Here is a 25,551-nt window from a genome sequence, read left to right as displayed (position 1 = left end):
ATGCTACTGAAAGTAACTTCTGGAGCATAGGTAGCACACTCATAAAATTGGTTGCAGACAACTCTAAATCATATGGTTAGTGTGCTAACAATGTTTACATCATGTTAGCACATAGTATTTCTCAGCAAAATTGAACTGTACACTCCTTTCAGTTGAATGCATTACTTTCTATTCAATGCATTTTGTGATAAGTTTCTGTACATAACTACTCAGACTGATGTGGAACTCTATAGATATTGCATGTAGAGTGCTAGGTGCCATGGAATACCCCAATGCAAGTTGAATTCAGTAACCTACCTGGTACCATTTACAGTGGAACAGCCATTGACTTGGTTTAATTCTAGAAAGACTAAAGTTCCAATGTGTAGAGAAGGTAACGTTACTGAAAGTAACTTCTGGAGCATAGGTAGCACACTCATAAAATTGGTTGCAGACAACTCTAAATCATATGGTTAGTGTGCTAACAATGTTTACATCATGTTAGTACATAGTGGTTCTCAGCAAAATTGAACTGTACACTCCTTTGAGTTGAACGCATTACTTTCTATTCAATGCATTTTGTGATAGGTTTCTGTACATAACTACTCAGACTGATGTGGAACTGTATAGATATTGCATGTAGAGTGCTAGGTGGCATGGAATACTCCAATGCAAGTTGAATTCAGTAACCTACCTGGTACCATTTACAGTGGAACAGCCATTGACTTGGTTTAATTCTAGAAAGACTAAAGTTCCAATGTGTAGAGAAGGTAATGCTACTGAAAGTAACTTCAGTAGCATAGGTAGGACACTCAAAAAATTGGTTGCAGACAACTCTAAATCATATGGTTAGTGTGCTAACAATGTTTACATCATGTTAGCACATAGTATTTATCAGCACAATTGAACTGTACACTCCTTTGAGTTGAATGCATTACTTTCTATTCAATGCATTTTGTGATAGGTTTCTGTACAGAACTACACAGACTGATGTGGAACTGTATAGATATTACATGTAGAGTGCTAGGTGGCATGGAATACTCCAATGCAAGTTGAATTCAGTAACCTACCTGGTACCATTTACAGTGGAACAGCCATTGACTTGGTTTAATTCTAGAAAGACTAAAGTTCCAATGTGTAGAGAAGGTAACGTTACTGAAAGTAACTTCTGGAGCATAGGTAGCACACTCATAAAATTGGTTGCAGACAACTCTAAATCATATGGTTAGTGTGCTAACAATGTTTACATCATGTTAGTACATAGTGGTTCTCAGCAAAATTGAACTGTACACTCCTTTGAGTTGAACGCATTACTTTCTATTCAATGCATTTTGTGATAAGTTTCTGTAGATAACTACTCAGACTGATGTGGAACTGTATAGATATTGCATGTAGAGTGCTAGGTGGCATGGAATACTCCAATGCAAGCTGAATTCAGTAACCTACCTGGTACCATTTACAGTGGAACAGCCATTGACTTGGTTTAATTCTGTAAAGTCTAAAGTTCCAATCAGTAGAGAAGGTAATGCTACTGAAAGTAACTTCAGTAGCATAGGTAGGACACTCAAAAAATTGGTTGCAGACAACTCTAAATCATATGGTTAGTGTGCTAACAATGTTTACATCATGTTAGCACATAGTATTTATCAGCACAATTGAACTGTACACTCCTTTGAGTTGAATGCATTACTTTCTATTCAATGCATTTTGTGATAGGTTTCTGTACATAACTACACAGACTGATGTGGAACTGTATAGATATTACATGTAGAGTGCTAGGTGGCATGGAATACTCCAATGCAAGTTGAATTCAGTAACCTACCTGGTACCATTTACAGTGGAACAGCCATTGACTTGGTTTAATTCTAGAAAGACTAAAGTTCCAATGTGTAGAGAAGGTAACGTTACTGAAAGTAACTTCTGGAGCATAGGTAGCACACTCATAAAATTGGTTGCAGACAACTCTAAATCATATGGTTAGTGTGCTAACAATGTTTACATCATGTTAGTACATAGTGGTTCTCAGCAAAATTGAACTGTACACTCCTTTGAGTTGAACGCATTACTTTCTATTCAATGCATTTTGTGATAGGTTTCTGTACATAACTACTCAGACTGATGTGGAACTGTATAGATATTGCATGTAGAGTGCTAGGTGGCATGGAATACTCCAATGCAAGTTGAATTCAGTAACCTACCTGGTACCATTTACAGTGGAACAGCCATTGACTTGGTTTAATTCTGTAAAGTCTAAAGTTCCAATGAGTAGAGAAGGTAATGCTACTGAAAGTAACTTCGGGAGCATAGGTAGCACATTCATAAAATTGGTTGCAGACAACTCTAAATCATATGGTTAGTGTGCTAACAATGTTTACATCATGTTAGCACATAGTACTTCTCAGCAAAATTGAACTGTAGTCTCCTTTGAGTTGAATGCATTACTTTGTATTCAATGCATTTTCTGATAAATTTCTGTACATAACTACTCAGACTGATGTGGAACTGTATAGATATTGCATGTAGAGTGCTAGGTGGCATGGAATACTCCAATGCAAGTTGAATTCAGTAAACTACCTGGTACCATTTACAGTGGAACAGCCATTGACTTGGTTTAATTCTAGAAAGACTAAAGTTCCAATGTGTAGAGAAGGTAACGTTACTGAAAGTAACTTCTGGAGCATAGGTAGCACACTCATAAAATTGGTTGCAGACAACTCTAAATCATATGGTTAGTGTGCTAACAATGTTTACATCATGTTAGTACATAGTGGTTCTCAGCAAAATTGAACTGTACACTCCTTTGAGTTGAACGCATTACTTTCTATTCAATGCATTTTGTGATAGGTTTCTGTACATAACTACTCAGACTGATGTGGAACTGTATAGATATTGCATGTAGAGTGCTAGGTGGCATGGAATACTCCAATGCAAGTTGAATTCAGTAACCTACCTGGTACCATTTACAGTGGAACAGCCATTGACTTGGTTTAATTCTGTAAAGTCTAAAGTTCCAATCAGTAGAGAAGGTAATGCTACTGAAAGTAACTTCAGTAGCATAGGTAGGACACTCAAAAAATTGGTTGCAGACAACTCTAAATCATATGGTTAGTGTGCTAACAATGTTTACATCATGTTAGCACATAGTATTTATCAGCACAATTGAACTGTACACTCCTTTGAGTTGAATGCATTACTTTCTATTCAATGCATTTTGTGATAGGTTTCTGTACATAACTACACAGACTGATGTGGAACTGTATAGATATTACATGTAGAGTGCTAGGTGGCATGGAATACTCCAATGCAAGTTGAATTCAGTAACCTACCTGGTACCATTTACAGTGGAACAGCCATTGACTTGGTTTAATTCTAGAAAGACTAAAGTTCCAATGTGTAGAGAAGGTAACGTTACTGAAAGTAACTTCTGGAGCATAGGTAGCACACTCATAAAATTGGTTGCAGACAACTCTAAATCATATGGTTAGTGTGCTAACAATGTTTACATCATGTTAGTACATAGTGGTTCTCAGCAAAATTGAACTGTACACTCCTTTGAGTTGAACGCATTACTTTCTATTCAATGCATTTTGTGATAGGTTTCTGTACATAACTACTCAGACTGATGTGGAACTGTATAGATATTGCATGTAGAGTGCTAGGTGGCATGGAATACTCCAATGCAAGTTGAATTCAGTAACCTACCTGGTACCATTTACAGTGGAACAGCCATTGACTTGGTTTAATTCTAGAAAGACTAAAGTTCCAATGTGTAGAGAAGGTAATGCTACTGAAAGTAACTTCAGTAGCATAGGTAGGACACTCAAAAAATTGGTTGCAGACAACTCTAAATCATATGGTTAGTGTGCTAACAATGTTTACATCATGTTAGCACATAGTATTTATCAGCACAATTGAACTGTACACTCCTTTGAGTTGAATGCATTACTTTATATTCAATGCATTTTGTGATAGGTTTCTGTACAGAACTACACAGACTGATGTGGAACTGTATAGATATTACATGTAGAGTGCTAGGTGGCATGGAATACTCCAATGCAAGTTGAATTCAGTAACCTACCTGGTATCATTTACAGTGGAACAGCCATTGATTTGGTTTAATTCTAGAAAGTCTAAAGTTCCAATGTGTAGAGAAGGTAACGTTACTGAAAGTAACTTCTGGAGCATAGGTAGCACACTCATAAAATTGGTTGCAGACAACTCCAAATCATATGGTTAGTGTGCTAACAATGTTTACATCATGTTAGTACATAGTAGTTCTCAGCAAAATTGAACTGTACACTCCTTTGAGTTGAACGCATTACTTTCTATTCAATGCATTTTGTGATAAGTTTCTGTAGATAACTACTCAGACTGATGTGGAACTGTATTGATATTGCATGTGGAGTGCTAGGTGGCATGGAATACTCCAATGCAAGCTGAATTCAGTAACCTACCTGGTACCATTTACAGTGGAACAGCCATTGACTTGGTTTAATTCTGTAAAGTCTAAAGTTCCAATGAGTAGAGAAGGTAATGCTACTGAAAGTAACTTCAGTAGCATAGGTAGGACACTCAAAAAATTGGTTGCAGACAACTCTAAATCATATGGTTAGTGTGCTAACAATGTTTACATCATGTTAGCACATAGTATTTATCAGCACAATTGAACTTTACACTCCTTTGAGTTGAATGCATTACTTTCTATTCAATGCATTTTGTGATAGGTTTTTGTACATAAGTACACAGACTGATGTGGAACTGTATAGATATTGCATGTAGAGTGCTAGGTGGCATGGAATACTCCAATGCAAGTTGAATTCAGTAACCTACCTGGTACCATTTACAGTGGAACAGCCATTGATTTGGTTTAATTCTAGAAAGTCTAAAGTTCCAATGTGTAGAGAAGGTAACGTTACTGAAAGTAACTTCTGGAGCATAGGTAGCACACTCTTAAAATTGGTTGCAGACAACGCTAAATCATATGGTTAGTGTGCTAACAATGTTTACATCATGTTAGCACATAGTATTTCTCAGCAAAATTGAAGTGTAGACTCCTTTGAGTTGAATGCATTACTTTCTAATCAAAGCATTTTGTGATAAGTTTCTGTACATAACTATTCAGACTGATGTGGAACTGTATAGATATTGCATGTGGAATGCTAGGTGGCATGGAATACTCCAATGCAAGCTGAATTCAGTAACCTACCTGGTACCATTTACAGTGGAACAGCCATTGACTTGGTTTAATTCTGTAAAGTCTAAAGTTCCAATGAGTAGAGAAGGTAATGCTACTGAATGTAAGTTCTGGAGCATAGGTAGCACATTCATAAAATTGGTTGCAGACAACTCTAAATCATATGGTTAGTGTGCTAACAATGTTTACATCATGTTAGCACATAGTAGTTCTCAGCAAAATTGAACTGTAGTCTCCTTTGAGTTGAATGCATTACTTTCTGTTCAATGCATTTTGTGATAAATTTCTGTACATAACTACTCAGACTGATGTGGAACTGTATAGATATTGCATGTAGAGTGCTAGGTGGCATGGAATACTCCAATGCAAGTTGATTTCAGTAACCTACCTGGTACCATTTACAGTGGAACAGCCATTGACTTGGTTTAATTCTGTAAAGTCCAAAGTTCCAATGAGTCGAGAAGGTAATGCTACTGAAAGTAACTTCAGTAGCATAGGTAGCACACTCAAAAAATTGGTTGCAGACAACTCTAAATCATATGGTTAGTGTGCTAACAATGTTTACATCATGTTAGCACATAGTACTTATCAGCAAAATTGAACTGTACACTCCTTTGAGTTGAATGCATTACTTTGTATTCAATGCATTTTGTGATAAGTTTCTGTAAATAACTACTCAGACTGATGTGGAACTGTATAGATATTGCATGTAGAGTGCTAGGTGGCATGGAATACTCCAATGCAAGTTGAATTCAGTAACCTACCTGGTACCATTTACAGTGGAACAGCCATTGACTTGGTTTAATTCTGTAAAGTCTAAAGTTCCAATGAGTGGAGAAGGTAATGCAACTGAAAGTAACTTCAGTAGCATAGGTAGGACACTCAAAAAATTGGTTGCAGACAACTCTAAATCATATGGTTAGTGTGCTAACAATGTTTACATCATGTTAGCACATACTACTTATCAGCAAAATTGAACTGTACACTCCTTTGAGTTGAATGCATTACTTTCTATTCAATGCATTTTGTGATAAGTTTCTGTACATAACTACTCAGACTGATGTGGAACTGTATAGATATTGCATGTAGAGTGCTAGGTGGCATGGAATACTCCAATGCAAGCTGAATTCAGTAACCTACCTGGTACCATTTACAGTGTTACAGCCATTGACTTGGTTTAATTCTGTAAAGTCTAAAGTTCCAATGAGTAGAGAAGGTAATGCTACTGAATGTAAGTTCTGGAGCATAGGTAGCACATTCATAAAATTGGTTGCAGACAACTCTAAATCATATGGTTAGTGTGCTAACAATGTTTACATCATGTTAGCACATAGTAGTTCTCAGCAAAATTGAACTGTAGTCTCCTTTGAGTTGAATGCATTACTTTCTGTTCAATGCATTTTGTGATAAATTTCTGTACATAACTACTCAGACTGATGTGGAACTGTATAGATATTGCATGTAGAGTGCTAGGTGGCATGGAATACTCCAATGCAAGTTGATTTCAGTAACCTACCTGGTACCATTTACAGTGGAACAGCCATTGACTTGGTTTAATTCTGTAAAGTCCAAAGTTCCAATGAGTAGAGAAGGTAATGCTACTGAAAGTAACTTCAGTAGCATAGGTAGCACACTTAAAAAAATTGGTTGCAGACAACTCTAAATCATATGGTTAGTGTGCTAACAATGTTTACATCATGTTAGCACATAGTACTTATCAGCAAAATTGAACTGTACACTCCTTTGAGTTGAATGCATTACTTTGTATTCAATGCATTTTGTGATAAGTTTCTGTACATAACTACTCAGACTGATGTGGAACTGCATAGATATTGCATGTAGAGTGCTAGGTGCCATGGAATACTCCAATGCAAGCTGAATTCAGTAACCTACCTGGTACCATTTACAGTGGAACACCCATTGACTTGGTTTAATTCTGTAAAGTCTAAAGTTCCAATGAGTAGAGAAGGTAATGCAACTGAAAGTAACTTCAGTAGCATAGGTAGCACACTCAAAAAATTGGTTGCAGACAACTCTAAATCATATGGTTAGTGTGCTAACAATGTTTACATCATGTTAGCACATAGTATTTATCAGCACAATTCAAATGTACACTCCTTTGAGATGAATGCATTACTTTCTATTCAATGCATTTTGTGATAGGTTTCTGTACATAACTACACAGACTGATGTGGAACTGTATAGATATTGCATGTAGAGTGCTAGGTGGCATGGAACACTCCAATGCAAGTTGAATTCAGTAACCTACCTGGTACCATTTACAGTGGAACAGCCATTGATTTGGTTTAATTCTAGAAAGACTAAACTTCCAATGTGTAGAGAAGGTAACGTTACTGAAAGTAACTTCTGGAGCATAGGTAGCAGACTCATAAAATTGGTTGCAGACAACTCTAAATCATATGGTTAGTTTGCTAACAATGTTTACATCATGTTAGCACATACTACTTATCAGCAAAATTGAACTGTAGACTCCTTTGAGTTGAATGCATTACTTTCTAATCAAAGCATTTTGTGATAAGTTTCTGTACATAACTACTCAGACTGATGTGGAACTGTATAGATATTGCATGTAGAGTGCTAGGTGGCATGGAATACTCCAATGCAAGCTGAATTCAGTAACCTACCTGGTACCATTTACAGTGGAACAGCCATTGACTTGGTTTAATTCTGTAAAGTCTAAAGTTCCAATGAGTAGAGAAGGTAATGCTACTGAAAGTAACTTCTGGAGCATAGGTAGCACATTCATAAAATTGGTTGCAGACAACTCTAAATCATATGGTTAGTGTGCTAACAATGTTTACATCATGTTAGCACATAGTAGTTCTCAGCAAAATTGAACTGTAGACTCCTTTGAGTTGAATGCATTACTTTCTATTCAATGCATTTTGTGATAAATTTCTGTACATAACTACTCAGACTGATGTGGAACTGTATAGATATTGCATGTAGAGTGCGAGGTGGCATGGAATACTCCAATGCAAGTTGAATTCAGTAACCTACCTGGTACCATTTACAGTGGAACAGCCATTGACTTGGTTTAATTCTGTAAAGTCCAAAGTTCCAATGAGTAGAGAAAGTAATGCTACTGAAAGTAACTTCAGTAGCATAGGTAGCACACTCAAACAATTGGTTGCAGACAACTCTAAATCATATGGTTAGTGTGCTAACAATGTTTACATCCTGTTAGCACATAGTACTTATCAGCAAAATTGAACTGTACACTCCTTTGAGTTGAATGCATTACTTTCTATTCAATGTATTTTGTGATAGGTTTCTGTACATAACTACACAGACTGATGTGGAACTGTATAGATATTGCATGTAGAGTGCTAGGTGACATGGAATACTCCAATGCAAGTTGAATTCAGTAACCTACCTGGTACCATTTACAGTGGAACAGCCATTGACTTGGTTTAATTCTGTAAACTCTAAAGTTCCAATGAGTGGAGAAGGTAATGCAACTGAAAGTAACTTCAGTAGCATAGGTAGCACACTCAAAAAATTGGTTGCAGACAACTCTAAATCATATGGTTAGTGTGCTAACAATGTTTACATAATGTTAGCACATACTACGTATCAGCAAAATTGAACTGTACACTCCTTTGAGTTGAATGCATTACTTTCTATTCAATGCATTTTGTGATAGGTTTCTGTACAGAACTACACAGACTGATGTGGAACTGTATAGATATTACATGTAGAGTGCTAGGTGGCATGGAATACTCCAATGCAAGCTGAATTCAGTAACCTACCTGGTACCATTTACAGTGGAACAGCCATTGACTTGGTTTAATTCTGTAAAGTCTAAAGTTCCAATGAGTAGAGAAGGTAATGCTACTGAATGTAAGTTCTGGAGCATAGGTAGCACATTCATAAAATTGGTTGCAGACAACTCTAAATCATATGGTTAGTGTGCTAACAATGTTTACATCATGTTAGCACATAGTAGTTCTCAGCAAAATTGAACTGTAGTCTCCTTTGAGTTGAATGCATTACTTTCTGTTCAATGCATTTTGTGATAAATTTCTGTACATAACTACTCAGACTGATGTGGAACTGTATAGATATTGCATGTAGAGTGCTAGGTGGCATGGAATACTCCAATGCAAGTTGATTTCAGTAACCTACCTGGTACCATTTACAGTGGAACAGCCATTGACTTGGTTTAATTCTGTAAAGTCCAAAGTTCCAATGAGTCGAGAAGGTAATGCTACTGAAAGTAACTTCAGTAGCATAGGTAGCACACTCAAAAAATTGGTTGCAGACAACTCTAAATCATATGGTTAGTGTGCTAACAATGTTTACATCATGTTAGCACATAGTACTTATCAGCAAAATTGAACTGTACACTCCTTTGAGTTGAATGCATTACTTTGTATTCAATGCATTTTGTGATAAGTTTCTGTAAATAACTACTCAGACTGATGTGGAACTGTATAGATATTGCATGTAGAGTGCTAGGTGGCATGGAATACTCCAATGCAAGTTGAATTCAGTAACCTACCTGGTACCATTTACAGTGGAACAGCCATTGACTTGGTTTAATTCTGTAAAGTCTAAAGTTCCAATGAGTGGAGAAGGTAATGCAACTGAAAGTAACTTCAGTAGCATAGGTAGGACACTCAAAAAATTGGTTGCAGACAACTCTAAATCATATGGTTAGTGTGCTAACAATGTTTACATCATGTTAGCACATACTACTTATCAGCAAAATTGAACTGTACACTCCTTTGAGTTGAATGCATTACTTTCTATTCAATGCATTTTGTGATAAGTTTCTGTACATAACTACTCAGACTGATGTGGAACTGTATAGATATTGCATGTAGAGTGCTAGGTGGCATGGAATACTCCAATGCAAGCTGAATTCAGTAACCTACCTGGTACCATTTACAGTGGAACAGCCATTGACTTGGTTTAATTCTGTAAAGTCTAAAGTTCCAATGAGTAGAGAAGGTAATGCTACTGAATGTAAGTTCTGGAGCATAGGTAGCACATTCATAAAATTGGTTGCAGACAACTCTAAATCATATGGTTAGTGTGCTAACAATGTTTACATCATGTTAGCACATAGTAGTTCTCAGCAAAATTGAACTGTAGTCTCCTTTGAGTTGAATGCATTACTTTCTGTTCAATGCATTTTGTGATAAATTTCTGTACATAACTACTCAGACTGATGTGGAACTGTATAGATATTGCATGTAGAGTGCTAGGTGGCATGGAATACTCCAATGCAAGTTGATTTCAGTAACCTACCTGGTACCATTTACAGTGGAACAGCCATTGACTTGGTTTAATTCTGTAAAGTCCAAAGTTCCAATGAGTAGAGAAGGTAATGCTACTGAAAGTAACTTCAGTAGCATAGGTAGCACACTTAAAAAAATTGGTTGCAGACAACTCTAAATCATATGGTTAGTGTGCTAACAATGTTTACATCATGTTAGCACATAGTACTTATCAGCAAAATTGAACTGTACACTCCTTTGAGTTGAATGCATTACTTTGTATTCAATGCATTTTGTGATAAGTTTCTGTACATAACTACTCAGACTGATGTGGAACTGCATAGATATTGCATGTAGAGTGCTAGGTGCCATGGAATACTCCAATGCAAGCTGAATTCAGTAACCTACCTGGTACCATTTACAGTGGAACACCCATTGACTTGGTTTAATTCTGTAACGTCTAAAGTTCCAATGAGTAGAGAAGGTAATGCAACTGAAAGTAACTTCAGTAGCATAGGTAGCACACTCAAAAAATTGGTTGCAGACAACTCTAAATCATATGGTTAGTGTGCTAACAATGTTTACATCATGTTAGCACATAGTATTTATCAGCACAATTCAAATGTACACTCCTTTGAGATGAATGCATTACTTTCTATTCAATGCATTTTGTGATAGGTTTCTGTACATAACTACACAGACTGATGTGGAACTGTATAGATATTGCATGTAGAGTGCTAGGTGGCATGGAACACTCCAATGCAAGTTGAATTCAGTAACCTACCTGGTACCATTTACAGTGGAACAGCCATTGATTTGGTTTAATTCTAGAAAGACTAAACTTCCAATGTGTAGAGAAGGTAACGTTACTGAAAGTAACTTCTGGAGCATAGGTAGCAGACTCATAAAATTGGTTGCAGACAACTCTAAATCATATGGTTAGTTTGCTAACAATGTTTACATCATGTTAGCACATACTACTTATCAGCAAAATTGAACTGTAGACTCCTTTGAGTTGAATGCATTACTTTCTAATCAAAGCATTTTGTGATAAGTTTCTGTACATAACTACTCAGACTGATGTGGAACTGTATAGATATTGCATGTAGAGTGCTAGGTGGCATGGAATACTCCAATGCAAGCTGAATTCAGTAACCTACCTGGTACCATTTACAGTGGAACAGCCATTGACTTGGTTTAATTCTGTAAAGTCTAAAGTTCCAATGAGTAGAGAAGGTAATGCTACTGAAAGTAACTTCTGGAGCATAGGTAGCACATTCATAAAATTGGTTGCAGACAACTCTAAATCATATGGTTAGTGTGCTAACAATGTTTACATCATGTTAGCACATAGTAGTTCTCAGCAAAATTGAACTGTAGACTCCTTTGAGTTGAATGCATTACTTTCTATTCAATGCATTTTGTGATAAATTTCTGTACATAACTACTCAGACTGATGTGGAACTGTATAGATATTGCATGTAGAGTGCGAGGTGGCATGGAATACTCCAATGCAAGTTGAATTCAGTAACCTACCTGGTACCATTTACAGTGGAACAGCCATTGACTTGGTTTAATTCTGTAAAGTCCAAAGTTCCAATGAGTAGAGAAAGTAATGCTACTGAAAGTAACTTCAGTAGCATAGGTAGCACACTCAAACAATTGGTTGCAGACAACTCTAAATCATATGGTTAGTGTGCTAACAATGTTTACATCCTGTTAGCACATAGTACTTATCAGCAAAATTGAACTGTACACTCCTTTGAGTTGAATGCATTACTTTCTATTCAATGTATTTTGTGATAGGTTTCTGTACATAACTACACAGACTGATGTGGAACTGTATAGATATTGCATGTAGAGTGCTAGGTGACATGGAATACTCCAATGCAAGTTGAATTCAGTAACCTACCTGGTACCATTTACAGTGGAACAGCCATTGACTTGGTTTAATTCTGTAAACTCTAAAGTTCCAATGAGTGGAGAAGGTAATGCAACTGAAAGTAACTTCAGTAGCATAGGTAGCACACTCAAAAAATTGGTTGCAGACAACTCTAAATCATATGGTTAGTGTGCTAACAATGTTTACATAATGTTAGCACATACTACGTATCAGCAAAATTGAACTGTACACTCCTTTGAGTTGAATGCATTACTTTCTATTCAATGCATTTTGTGATAGGTTTCTGTACAGAACTACACAGACTGATGTGGAACTGTATAGATATTACATGTAGAGTGCTAGGTGGCATGGAATACTCCAATGCAAGCTGAATTCAGTAACCTACCTGGTACCATTTACAGTGGAACAGCCATTGACTTGGTTTAATTCTGTAAAGTCTAAAGTTCCAATGAGTAGAGAAGGTAATGCTACTGAATGTAAGTTCTGGAGCATAGGTAGCACATTCATAAAATTGGTTGCAGACAACTCTAAATCATATGGTTAGTGTGCTAACAATGTTTACATCATGTTAGCACATAGTACTTCTCAGCAAAATTGAACTGTAGTCTCCTTTGAGTTGAATGCATTACTTTGTATTCAATGCATTTTGTGATAAATTTCTGTACATAACTACTCAGACTGATGTGGAACTGTATAGATATTGCATGTAGAGTGCTAGGTGGCATGGAATACTCCAATGCAAGTTGAATTCAGTAAACTACCTGGTACCATTTACAGTGGAACAGCCATTGACTTGGTTTAATTCTAGAAAGACTAAAGTTCCAATGTGTAGAGAAGGTAACGTTACTGAAAGTAACTTCTGGAGCATAGGTAGCACACTCATAAAATTGGTTGCAGACAACTCCAAATCATATGGTTAGTGTGCTAACAATGTTTACATCATGTTAGTACATAGTAGTTCTCAGCAAAATTGAACTGTACACTCCTTTGAGTTGAACGCATTACTTTCTATTCAATGCATTTTGTGATAAGTTTCTGTAGATAACTACTCAGACTGATGTGGAACTGTATAGATATTGCATGTGGAGTGCTAGGTGGCATGGAATACTCCAATGCAAGCTGAATTCAGTAACCTACCTGGTACCATTTACAGTGGAACAGCCATTGACTTGGTTTAATTCTGTAAAGTCTAAAGTTCCAATGAGTAGAGAAGGTAATGCTACTGAAAGTAACTTCAGTAGCATAGGTAGGACACTCAAAAAATTGGTTGCAGACAACTCTAAATCATATGGTTAGTGTGCTAACAATGTTTACATCATGTTAGCACATACTACTTATCAGCAAAATTGAACTGTACACTCCTTTGAGTTGAATGCATTACTTTCTATTCAATGCATTTTGTGATAAGTTTCTGTACATAACTACTCAGACTGATGTGGAACTGTATAGATATTGCATGTAGAGTGCTAGGTGGCATGGAATACTCCAATGCAAGCTGAATTCAGTAACCTACCTGGTACCATTTACAGTGGAACAGCCATTGACTTGGTTTAATTCTGTAAAGTCTAAAGTTCCAATGAGTAGAGAAGGTAATGCTACTGAATGTAAGTTCTGGAGCATAGGTAGCACATTCATAAAATTGGTTGCAGACAACTCTAAATCATATGGTTAGTGTGCTAACAATGTTTACATCATGTTAGCACATAGTAGTTCTCAGCAAAATTGAACTGTAGTCTCCTTTGAGTTGAATGCATTACTTTCTGTTCAATGCATTTTGTGATAAATTTCTGTACATAACTACTCAGACTGATGTGGAACTGTATAGATATTGCATGTAGAGTGCTAGGTGGCATGGAATACTCCAATGCAAGTTGATTTCAGTAACCTACCTGGTACCATTTACAGTGGAACAGCCATTGACTTGGTTTAATTCTGTAAAGTCCAAAGTTCCAATGAGTAGAGAAGGTAATGCTACTGAAAGTAACTTCAGTAGCATAGGTAGCACACTTAAAAAAATTGGTTGCAGACAACTCTAAATCATATGGTTAGTGTGCTAACAATGTTTACATCATGTTAGCACATAGTACTTATCAGCAAAATTGAACTGTACACTCCTTTGAGTTGAATGCATTACTTTGTATTCAATGCATTTTGTGATAAGTTTCTGTACATAACTACTCAGACTGATGTGGAACTGCATAGATATTGCATGTAGAGTGCTAGGTGCCATGGAATACTCCAATGCAAGCTGAATTCAGTAACCTACCTGGTACCATTTACAGTGGAACACCCATTGACTTGGTTTAATTCTGTAAAGTCTAAAGTTCCAATGAGTAGAGAAGGTAATGCAACTGAAAGTAACTTCAGTAGCATAGGTAGCACACTCAAAAAATTGGTTGCAGACAACTCTAAATCATATGGTTAGTGTGCTAACAATGTTTACATCATGTTAGCACATAGTATTTATCAGCACAATTCAAATGTACACTCCTTTGAGATGAATGCATTACTTTCTATTCAATGCATTTTGTGATAGGTTTCTGTACATAACTACACAGACTGATGTGGAACTGTATAGATATTGCATGTAGAGTGCTAGGTGGCATGGAACACTCCAATGCAAGTTGAATTCAGTAACCTACCTGGTACCATTTACAGTGGAACAGCCATTGATTTGGTTTAATTCTAGAAAGACTAAACTTCCAATGTGTAGAGAAGGTAACGTTACTGAAAGTAACTTCTGGAGCATAGGTAGCAGACTCATAAAATTGGTTGCAGACAACTCTAAATCATATGGTTAGTTTGCTAACAATGTTTACATCATGTTAGCACATACTACTTATCAGCAAAATTGAACTGTAGACTCCTTTGAGTTGAATGCATTACTTTCTAATCAAAGCATTTTGTGATAAGTTTCTGTACATAACTACTCAGACTGATGTGGAACTGTATAGATATTGCATTTAGAGTGCTAGGTGGCATGGAATACTCCAATGCAAGCTGAATTCAGTAACCTACCTGGTACCATTTACAGTGGAACAGCCATTGACTTGGTTTAATTCTGTAAAGTCTAAAGTTCAAATGAGTAGAGAAGGTAATGCTACTGAAAGTAACTTCTGGAGCATAGGTAGCACATTCATAAAATTGGTTGCAGACAACTCTAAATCATATGGTTAGTGTGCTAACAATGTTTACATCATGTTAGCACATAGTAGTTCTCAGCAAAATTGAACTGTAGACTCCTTTGAGTTGAATGCATTACTTTCTATTCAATGCATTTTGTGATAAATTTCTGTACATAACTACTCAGACTGATGTGGAACTGTATAGATATTGCATGTAGAGTGCGAGGTGGCATGGAATACTCCAATGCAAGTTGAATTCAGTAACCTACCTGGTACCATTTACAGTGGAACAGCCATTGACTTGGTTTAATTCTGTAAAGTCCAAAGTTCCAATGAGTAGAGAAAGTAATGCTACTGAAAGTAACTTCAGTAGCATAGGTAGCACACTCAAACAATTGGTTGCAGACAACTCTAAATCATATGGTTAGTGTGCTAACAATGTTTACATCCTGTTAGCACATAGTACTTATCAGCAAAATTGAACTGTACACTCCTTTGAGTTGAATGCATTACTTTCTATTCAATGTATTTTGTGATAGGTTTCTGTACATAACTACACAGACTGATGTGGAACTGTATAGATATTGCATGTAGAGTGCTAGGTGACATGGAATACTCCAATGCAAGTTGAATTCAGTAACCTACCTGGTACCATTTACAGTGGAACAGCCATTGACTTGGTTTAATTCTGTAAACTCTAAAGTTCCAATGAGTGGAGAAGGTAATGCAACTGAAAGTAACTTCAGTAGCATAGGTAGCACACTCAAAAAATTGGTTGCAGACAACTCTAAATCATATGGTTAGTGTGCTAACAATGTTTACATAATGTTAGCACATACTACGTATCAGCAAAATTGAACTGTACACTCCTTTGAGTTGAATGCATTACTTTCTATTCAATGCATTTTGTGATAGGTTTCTGTACAGAACTACACAGACTGATGTGGAACTGTATAGATATTACATGTAGAGTGCTAGGTGGCATGGAATACTCCAATGCAAGCTGAATTCAGTAACCTACCTGGTACCATTTACAGTGGAACAGCCATTGACTTGGTTTAATTCTGTAAAGTCTAAAGTTCCAATGAGTAGAGAAGGTAATGCTACTGAAAGTAACTTCGGGAGCATAGGTAGCACATTCATAAAATTGGTTGCAGACAACTCTAAATCATATGGTTAGTGTGCTAACAATGTTTACATCATGTTAGCACATAGTACTTCTCAGCAAAATTGAACTGTAGTCTCCTTTGAGTTGAATGCATTACTTTCTATTCAATGCATTTTGTGATAAATTTCTGTACATAACTACTCAGACTGATGTGGAACTGTATAGATATTGCATGTAGAGTGCTAGGTGGCATGGAATACTCCAATGCAAGTTGAATTCAGTAAACTACCTGGTACCATTTACAGTGGAACAGCCATTGACTTGGTTTAATTCTAGAAAGACTAAAGTTCCAATGTGTAGAGAAGGTAACGTTACTGAAAGTAACTTCTGGAGCATAGGTAGCACACTCATAAAATTGGTTGCAGACAACTCCAAATCATATGGTTAGTGTGCTAACAATGTTTACATCATGTTAGTACATAGTAGTTCTCAGCAAAATTGAACTGTACACTCCTTTGAGTTGAACGCATTACTTTCTATTCAATGCATTTTGTCATAAGTTTCTGTAGATAACTACTCAGACTGATGTGGAACTGTATAGATATTGCATGTGGAGTGCTAGGTGGCATGGAATACTCCAATGCAAGCTGAATTCAGTAACCTACCTGGTACCATTTACAGTGGAACAGCCATTGACTTGGTTTAATTCTGTAAAGTCTAAAGTTCCAATGAGTAGAGAAGGTAATGCTACTGAAAGTAACTTCAGTAGCATAGGTAGGACACTCAAAAAATTGGTTGCAGACAACTCTAAATCATATGGTTAGTGTGCTAACAATGTTTACATCATGTTAGCACATAGTATTTATCAGCACAATTGAACTTTACACTCCTTTGAGTTGAATGCATTACTTTCTATTCAATGCATTTTGTGATAGGTTTTTGTACATAAGTACACAGACTGATTTGGAACTGTATAGATATTGCATGTAGAGTGCTAGGTGGCATGGAATACTCCAATGCAAGTTGAATTCAGTAACCTACCTGGTACCATTTACAGTGGAACAGCCATTGATTTGGTTTAATTCTAGAAAGTCTAAAGTTCCAATGTGTAGAGAAGGTAACGTTACTGAAAGTAACTTCTGGAGCATAGGTAGCACACTCTTAAAATTGGTTGCAGACAACGCTAAATCATATGGTTAGTGTGCTAACAATGTTTACATCATGTTAGCACATAGTATTTCTCAGCAAAATTGAAGTGTAGACTCCTTTGAGTTGAATGCATTACTTTCTAATCAAAGCATTTTGTGATAAGTTTCTGTACATAACTATTCAGACTGATGTGGAACTGTATAGATATTGCATGTGGAATGCTAGGTGGCATGGAATACTCCAATGCAAGCTGAATTCAGTAACCTACCTGGTACCATTTACAGTGGAACAGCCATTGACTTGGTTTAATTCTGTAAAGTCTAAAGTTCCAATGAGTAGAGAAGGTAATGCTACTGAATGTAAGTTCTGGAGCATAGGTAGCACATTCATAAAATTGGTTGCAGACAACTCTAAATCATATGGTTAGTGTGCTAACAATGTTTACATCATGTTAGCACATAGTAGTTCTCAGCAAAATTGAACTGTAGTCTCCTTTGAGTTGAATGCATTACTTTCTGTTCAATGCATTTTGTGATAAATTTCTGTACATAACTACTCAGACTGATGTGGAACTGTATAGATATTGCATGTAGAGTGCTAGGTGGCATGGAATACTCCAATGCAAGTTGATTTCAGTAACCTACCTGGTACCATTTACAGTGGAACAGCCATTGACTTGGTTTAATTCTGTAAAGTCCAAAGTTCCAATGAGTCGAGAAGGTAATGCTACTGAAAGTAACTTCAGTAGCATAGGTAGCACACTCAAAAAATTGGTTGCAGACAACTCTAAATCATATGGTTAGTGTGCTAACAATGTTTACATCATGTTAGCACATAGTACTTATCAGCAAAATTGAACTGTACACTCCTTTGAGTTGAATGCATTACTTTGTATTCAATGCATTTTGTGATAAGTTTCTGTAAATAACTACTCAGACTGATGTGGAACTGTATAGATATTGCATGTAGAGTGCTAGGTGGCATGGAATACTCCAATGCAAGTTGAATTCAGTAACCTACCTGGTACCATTTACAGTGGAACAGCCATTGACTTGGTTTAATTCTGTAAAGTCTAAAGTTCCAATGAGTGGAGAAGGTAATGCAACTGAAAGTAACTTCAGTAGCATAGGTAGGACACTCAAAAAATTGGTTGCAGACAACTCTAAATCATATGGTTAGTGTGCTAACAATGTTTACATCATGTTAGCACATACTACTTATCAGCAAAATTGAACTGTACACTCCTTTGAGTTGAATGCATTACTTTCTATTCAATGCATTTTGTGATAAGTTTCTGTACATAACTACTCAGACTGATGTGGAACTGTATAGATATTGCATGTAGAGTGCTAGGTGGCATGGAATACTCCAATGCAAGCTGAATTCAGTAACCTACCTGGTACCATTTACAGTGGAACAGCCATTGACTTGGTTTAATTCTGTAAAGTCTAAAGTTCCAATGAGTAGAGAAGGTAATGCTACTGAATGTAAGTTCTGGAGCATAGGTAGCACATTCATAAAATTGGTTGCAGACAACTCTAAATCATATGGTTAGTGTGCTAACAATGTTTACATCATGTTAGCACATAGTAGTTCTCAGCAAAATTGAACTGTAGTCTCCTTTGAGTTGAATGCATTACTTTCTGTTCAATGCATTTTGTGATAAATTTCTGTACATAACTACTCAGACTGATGTGGAACTGTATAGATATTGCATGTAGAGTGCTAGGTGGCATGGAATACTCCAATGCAAGTTGATTTCAGTAACCTACCTGGTACCATTTACAGTGGAACAGCCATTGACTTGGTTTAATTCTGTAAAGTCCAAAGTTCCAATGAGTAGAGAAGGTAATGCTACTGAAAGTAACTTCAGTAGCATAGGTAGCACACTTAAAAAAATTGGTTGCAGACAACTCTAAATCATATGGTTAGTGTGCTAACAATGTTTACATCATGTTAGCACATAGTACTTATCAGCAAAATTGAACTGTACACTCCTTTGAGTTGAATGCATTACTTTGTATTCAATGCATTTTGTGATAAGTTTCTGTACATAACTACTCAGACTGATGTGGAACTGCATAGATATTGCATGTAGAGTGCTAGGTGCCATGGAATACTCCAATGCAAGCTGAATTCAGTAACCTACCTGGTACCATTTACAGTGGAACACCCATTGACTTGGTTTAATTCTGTAAAGTCTAAAGTTCCAATGAGTAGAGAAGGTAATGCAACTGAAAGTAACTTCAGTAGCATAGGTAGCACACTCAAAAAATTGGTTGCAGACAACTCTAAATCATATGGTTAGTGTGCTAACAATGTTTACATCATGTTAGCACATAGTATTTATCAGCACAATTCAAATGTACACTCCTTTGAGATGAATGCATTACTTTCTATTCAATGCATTTTGTGATAGGTTTCTGTACATAACTACACAGACTGATGTGGAACTGTATAGATATTGCATGTAGAGTGCTAGGTGGCATGGAACACTCCAATGCAAGTTGAATTCAGTAACCTACCTGGTACCATTTACAGTGGAACAGCCATTGATTTGGTTTAATTCTAGAAAGACTAAACTTCCAATGTGTAGAGAAGGTAACGTTACTGAAAGTAACTTCTGGAGCATAGGTAGCAGACTCATAAAATTGGTTGCAGACAACTCTAAATCATATGGTTAGTTTGCTAACAATGTTTACATCATGTTAGCACATACTACTTATCAGCAAAATTGAACTGTAGACTCCTTTGAGTTGAATGCATTACTTTCTAATCAAAGCATTTTGTGATAAGTTTCTGTACATAACTACTCAGACTGATGTGGAACTGTATAGATATTGCATGTAGAGTGCTAGGTGGCATGGAATACTCCAATGCAAGCTGAATTCAGTAACCTACCTGGTACCATTTACAGTGGAACAGCCATTGACTTGGTTTAATTCTGTAAAGTCTAAAGTTCCAATGAGTAGAGAAGGTAATGCTACTGAAAGTAACTTCTGGAGCATAGGTAGCACATTCATAAAATTGGTTGCAGACAACTCTAAATCATATGGTTAGTGTGCTAACAATGTTTACATCATGTTAGCACATAGTAGTTCTCAGCAAAATTGAACTGTAGACTCCTTTGAGTTGAATGCATTACTTTCTATTCAATGCATTTTGTGATAAATTTCTGTACATAACTACTCAGACTGATGTGGAACTGTATAGATATTGCATGTAGAGTGCGAGGTGGCATGGAATACTCCAATGCAAGTTGAATTCAGTAACCTACCTGGTACCATTTACAGTGGAACAGCCATTGACTTGGTTTAATTCTGTAAAGTCCAAAGTTCCAATGAGTAGAGAAGGTAATGCTACTGAAAGTAACTTCAGTAGCATAGGTAGCACACTCAAACAATTGGTTGCAGACAACTCTAAATCATATGGTTAGTGTGCTAACAATGTTTACATCCTGTTAGCACATAGTACTTATCAGCAAAATTGAACTGTACACTCCTTTGAGTTGAATGCATTACTTTCTATTCAATGTATTTTGTGATAGGTTTCTGTACATAACTACACAGACTGATGTGGAACTGTATAGATATTGCATGTAGAGTGCTAGGTGGCATGGAATACTCCAATGCAAGTTGAATTCAGTAACCTACCTGGTACCATTTACAGTGGAACAGCCATTGACTTGGTTTAATTCTGTAAAGTCTAAAGTTCCAATGAGTGGAGAAGGTAATGCAACTGAAAGTAACTTCAGTAGCATAGGTAGCACACTCAAAAAATTGGTTGCAGACAACTCTAAATCATATGGTTAGTGTGCTAACAATGTTTACATAATGTTAGCACATACTACGTATCAGCAAAATTGAACTGTACACTCCTTTGAGTTGAATGCATTACTTTCTATTCAATGCATTTTGTGATAAGTTTCTGTACATAACTACTCAGACTGATGTGGAACTGTATAGATATTGCATGTAGAGTGCTAGGTGGCATGGAATACTCCAATGCAAGTTGAATTCAATAACCTACCTGGTACCATTTACAGTGGAACAGCCATTGATTTGGTTTAATTCTAGAAAGACTAAAGTTCCAATGTGTAGAGAAGGTAACGTTACTGAAAGTAACTTCTGGAGCATAGGTAGCACACTCATAAAATTGGTTGCAGACAACTCTAAATCATATGGTTAGTGTGCTAACAATGTTTACATCATGTTAGCACATAGTATTTATCAGCACAATTGAAATGTACACTCCTTTGAGATGAATGCATTACTTTCTATTCAATGCACTTTGTGATAAGTTTCTGTACATAACTACTCAGACTGATGTGGAACTGTATAGATATTGCATGTAGAGTGCTAGGTGGCATGGAATACTCCAATGCAAGTTGAATTCAATAACCTACCTGGTACCATTTACAGTGGAACAGCCATTGATTTGGTTTAATTCTAGAAAGACTAAAGTTCCAATGTGTAGAGAAGGTAACGTTACTGAAAGTAACTTCTGGAGCATAGGTAGCACACTCATAAAATTGGTTGCAGACAACTCTAAATCATATGGTTAGTGTGCTAACAATGTTTACATCATGTTAGCACATAGTATTTATCAGCACAATTGAAATGTACACTCCTTTGAGATGAATGCATTACTTTCTATTCAATGCACTTTGTGATAATTTCTGTACATAACTACTCAGACTGATGTGGAACTGTATAGATATTGCATGTAGAGTGCTAGGTGGCATGGAATACTCCAATGCAAGTTGAATTCAGTAACCTACCTGGTACCATTTATAGTGGAACAGCCATTGACTTGGTTTAATTCTGTAAAGTCCAAAGTTCCAATGAGTAGAGAAGGTAATGCTACTGAAAGTAACTTCAGTAGCATAGGTAGCACACTCAAAAAATTGGTTGCAGACAACTCTAAATCATATGGTTAGTGTGCTAACAATGTTTACATAATGTTAGCACATACTACGTATCAGCAAAATTGAACTGTACACTCCTTTGAGTTGAATGCATTACTTTCTATTCAATGCATTTTGTGATAAGTTTCTGTACATAACTACTCAGACTGATGTGGAACTGTATAGATATTGCATGTAGAGTGCTAGGTGGCATGGAATACTCCAATGCAAGTTGAATTCAATAACCTACCTGGTACCATTTACAGTGGAACAGCCATTGATTTGGTTTAATTCTAGAAAGACTAAAGTTCCAATGTGTAGAGAAGGTAACGTTACTGAAAGTAACTTCTGGAGCATAGGTAGCACACTCATAAAATTGGTTGCAGACAACTCTAAATCATATGGTTAGTGTGCTAACAATGTTTACATCATGTTAGCACATAGTATTTATCAGCACAATTGAAATGTACACTCCTTTGAGATGAATGCATTACTTTCTATTCAATGCACTTTGTGATAAGTTTCTGTACATAACTACTCAGACTGATGTGGAACTGTATAGATATTGCATGTAGAGTGCTAGGTGGCATGGAATACTCCAATGCAAGTTGAATTCAATAACCTACCTGGTACCATTTACAGTGGAACAGCCATTGATTTGGTTTAATTCTAGAAAGACTAAAGTTCCAATGTGTAGAGAAGGTAACGTTACTGAAAGTAACTTCTGGAGCATAGGTAGCACACTCATAAAATTGGTTGCAGACAACTCTAAATCATATGGTTAGTGTGCTAACAATGTTTACATCATGTTAGCACATAGTATTTATCAGCACAATTGAAATGTACACTCCTTTGAGATGAATGCATTACTTTCTATTCAATGCACTTTGTGATAATTTCTGTACATAACTACTCAGACTGATGTGGAACTGTATAGATATTGCATGTAGAGTGCTAGGTGGCATGGAATACTCCAATGCAAGTTGAATTCAGTAACCTACCTGGTACCATTTATAGTGGAACAGCCATTGACTTGGTTTAATTCTGTAAAGTCCAAAGTTCCAATGAGTAGAGAAGGTAATGCTACTGAAAGTAACTTCAGTAGCATAGGTAGCACACTCAAAAAATTGGTTGCAGGCAACTCTAAATCATATGGTTAGTGTGCTAACAATTTTTACATCCTGTTAGCACATAGTACTTATCAGCAAAATTGAACTGTACACTCCTTTGAGTTGAATGCATTACTTTCTATTCAATGCATTTTGTGATAAGTTTCTGTACTTAACTACTCAGACTGATGTGGAACTCCGTAGATATTGCATGTAGAGTGCTAGGTGCCATGGAATACTCCAATGCAAGTTGAGTTCAGTAACCTACCTGGTACCATTTACAGTGGAACAGCCATTTACTTGGTTTAATTCTAGAAAGACTAAAGTTCCAATGTGTAGAGAAGGTAACGTTACTGAAAGTAACTTCTGGAGCATAGGTAGCACACTCATAAAATTGGTTGCAGACAACTCTAAATCATATGGTTAGTGTGCTAACAATGTTTACATCATGTTAGTACATAGTAGTTCTCAGCAAAATTGAACTGTACACTCCTTTGAGTTGAACGCATTACTTTCTATTCAATGCATTTTGTGATAGGTTTCTGTACATAACTACACAGACTGATGTGGAACTGTATAGATATTGCATGTAGAGTGCTAGGTGGCATGGAATACTCCAATGCAAGTTGAATTCAGTAACCTACCTGGTACCATTTACAGTGGAACAGCCATTGACTTGGTTTAATTCTCTAAAGTCTTAAGTTCCAATGTGTAGAGAAGGTAACGTTACTGAAAGTAACTTCTGGAGCATAGGTAGCAGACTCATAAAATTGGTTGCAGACAACTCTAAATCATATGGTTAGTGTGCTAACAATGTTTACATCATGTTAGCACATACTACTTATCAGCAAAATTGAACTGTAGACTCCTTTGAGTTGAATGCATTACTTTCTAATCAAAGCATTTTGTGATAAGTTTCTGTACATAACTACTCAGACTGATGTGGAACTGTATAGATATTGCATGTAGAGTGCTAGGTGGCATGGAATACTCCAATGCAAGCTGAATTCAGTAACCTACCTGGTACCATTTACAGTGGAACAGCCATTGACTTGGTTTAATTCTGTAAAGTCTAAAGTTCCAATGAGTAGAGAAGGTAATGCTACTGAAAGTAACTTCTGGAGCATAGGTAGCACATTCATAAAATTGGTTGCAGACAACTCTAAATCATATGGTTAGTGTGCTAACAATGTTTACATCATGTTAGCACATAGTAGTTCTCAGCAAAATTGAACTGTAGACTCCTTTGAGTTGAATGCATTACTTTCTATTCAATGCATTTTGTGATAAATTTCTGTACATAACTACTCAGACTGATGTGGAACTGTATAGATATTGCATGTAGAGTGCTAGGTGGCATGGAATACTCCAATGCAAGTTGAATTCAGTCACCTACCTGGTACCATTTACAGTGGAACAGCCATTGACTTGGTTTAATTCTGTAAAGTCCAAAGTTCCAATGAGTAGAGAAGGTAATGCAACTGAAAGTAACTTCAGTAGCATAGGTAGCACACTCAAAAAATTGGTTGCAGACAACTCTAAATCATATGGTTAGTGTGCTAACAATGTTTTCATCATGTTAGCACATAGTATTTATCAGCACAATTCAAATGTACACTCCTTTGAGATGAATGCATTACTTTCTATTCAATGCATTTTATGATAAGTTTCTGTACATAACTACTCAGACTGATGTGGAACTGTATAGATATTGCATGTAGAGTGCTAGGTGGCATGGAATACTCCAATGCAAGTTGAATTCAATAACCTACCTGGTACCATTTACAGTGGAACAGCCATTGATTTGGTTTAATTCTAGAAAGACTAAAGTT

Source organism: Hypanus sabinus, chromosome 28 (assembly GCF_030144855.1).
Source record: "Hypanus sabinus isolate sHypSab1 chromosome 28, sHypSab1.hap1, whole genome shotgun sequence".
NCBI classification, from domain to species: Eukaryota; Metazoa; Chordata; class Chondrichthyes; order Myliobatiformes; family Dasyatidae; genus Hypanus; species Hypanus sabinus.
Note: the sequence above shows the minus strand (reverse complement) of the source record.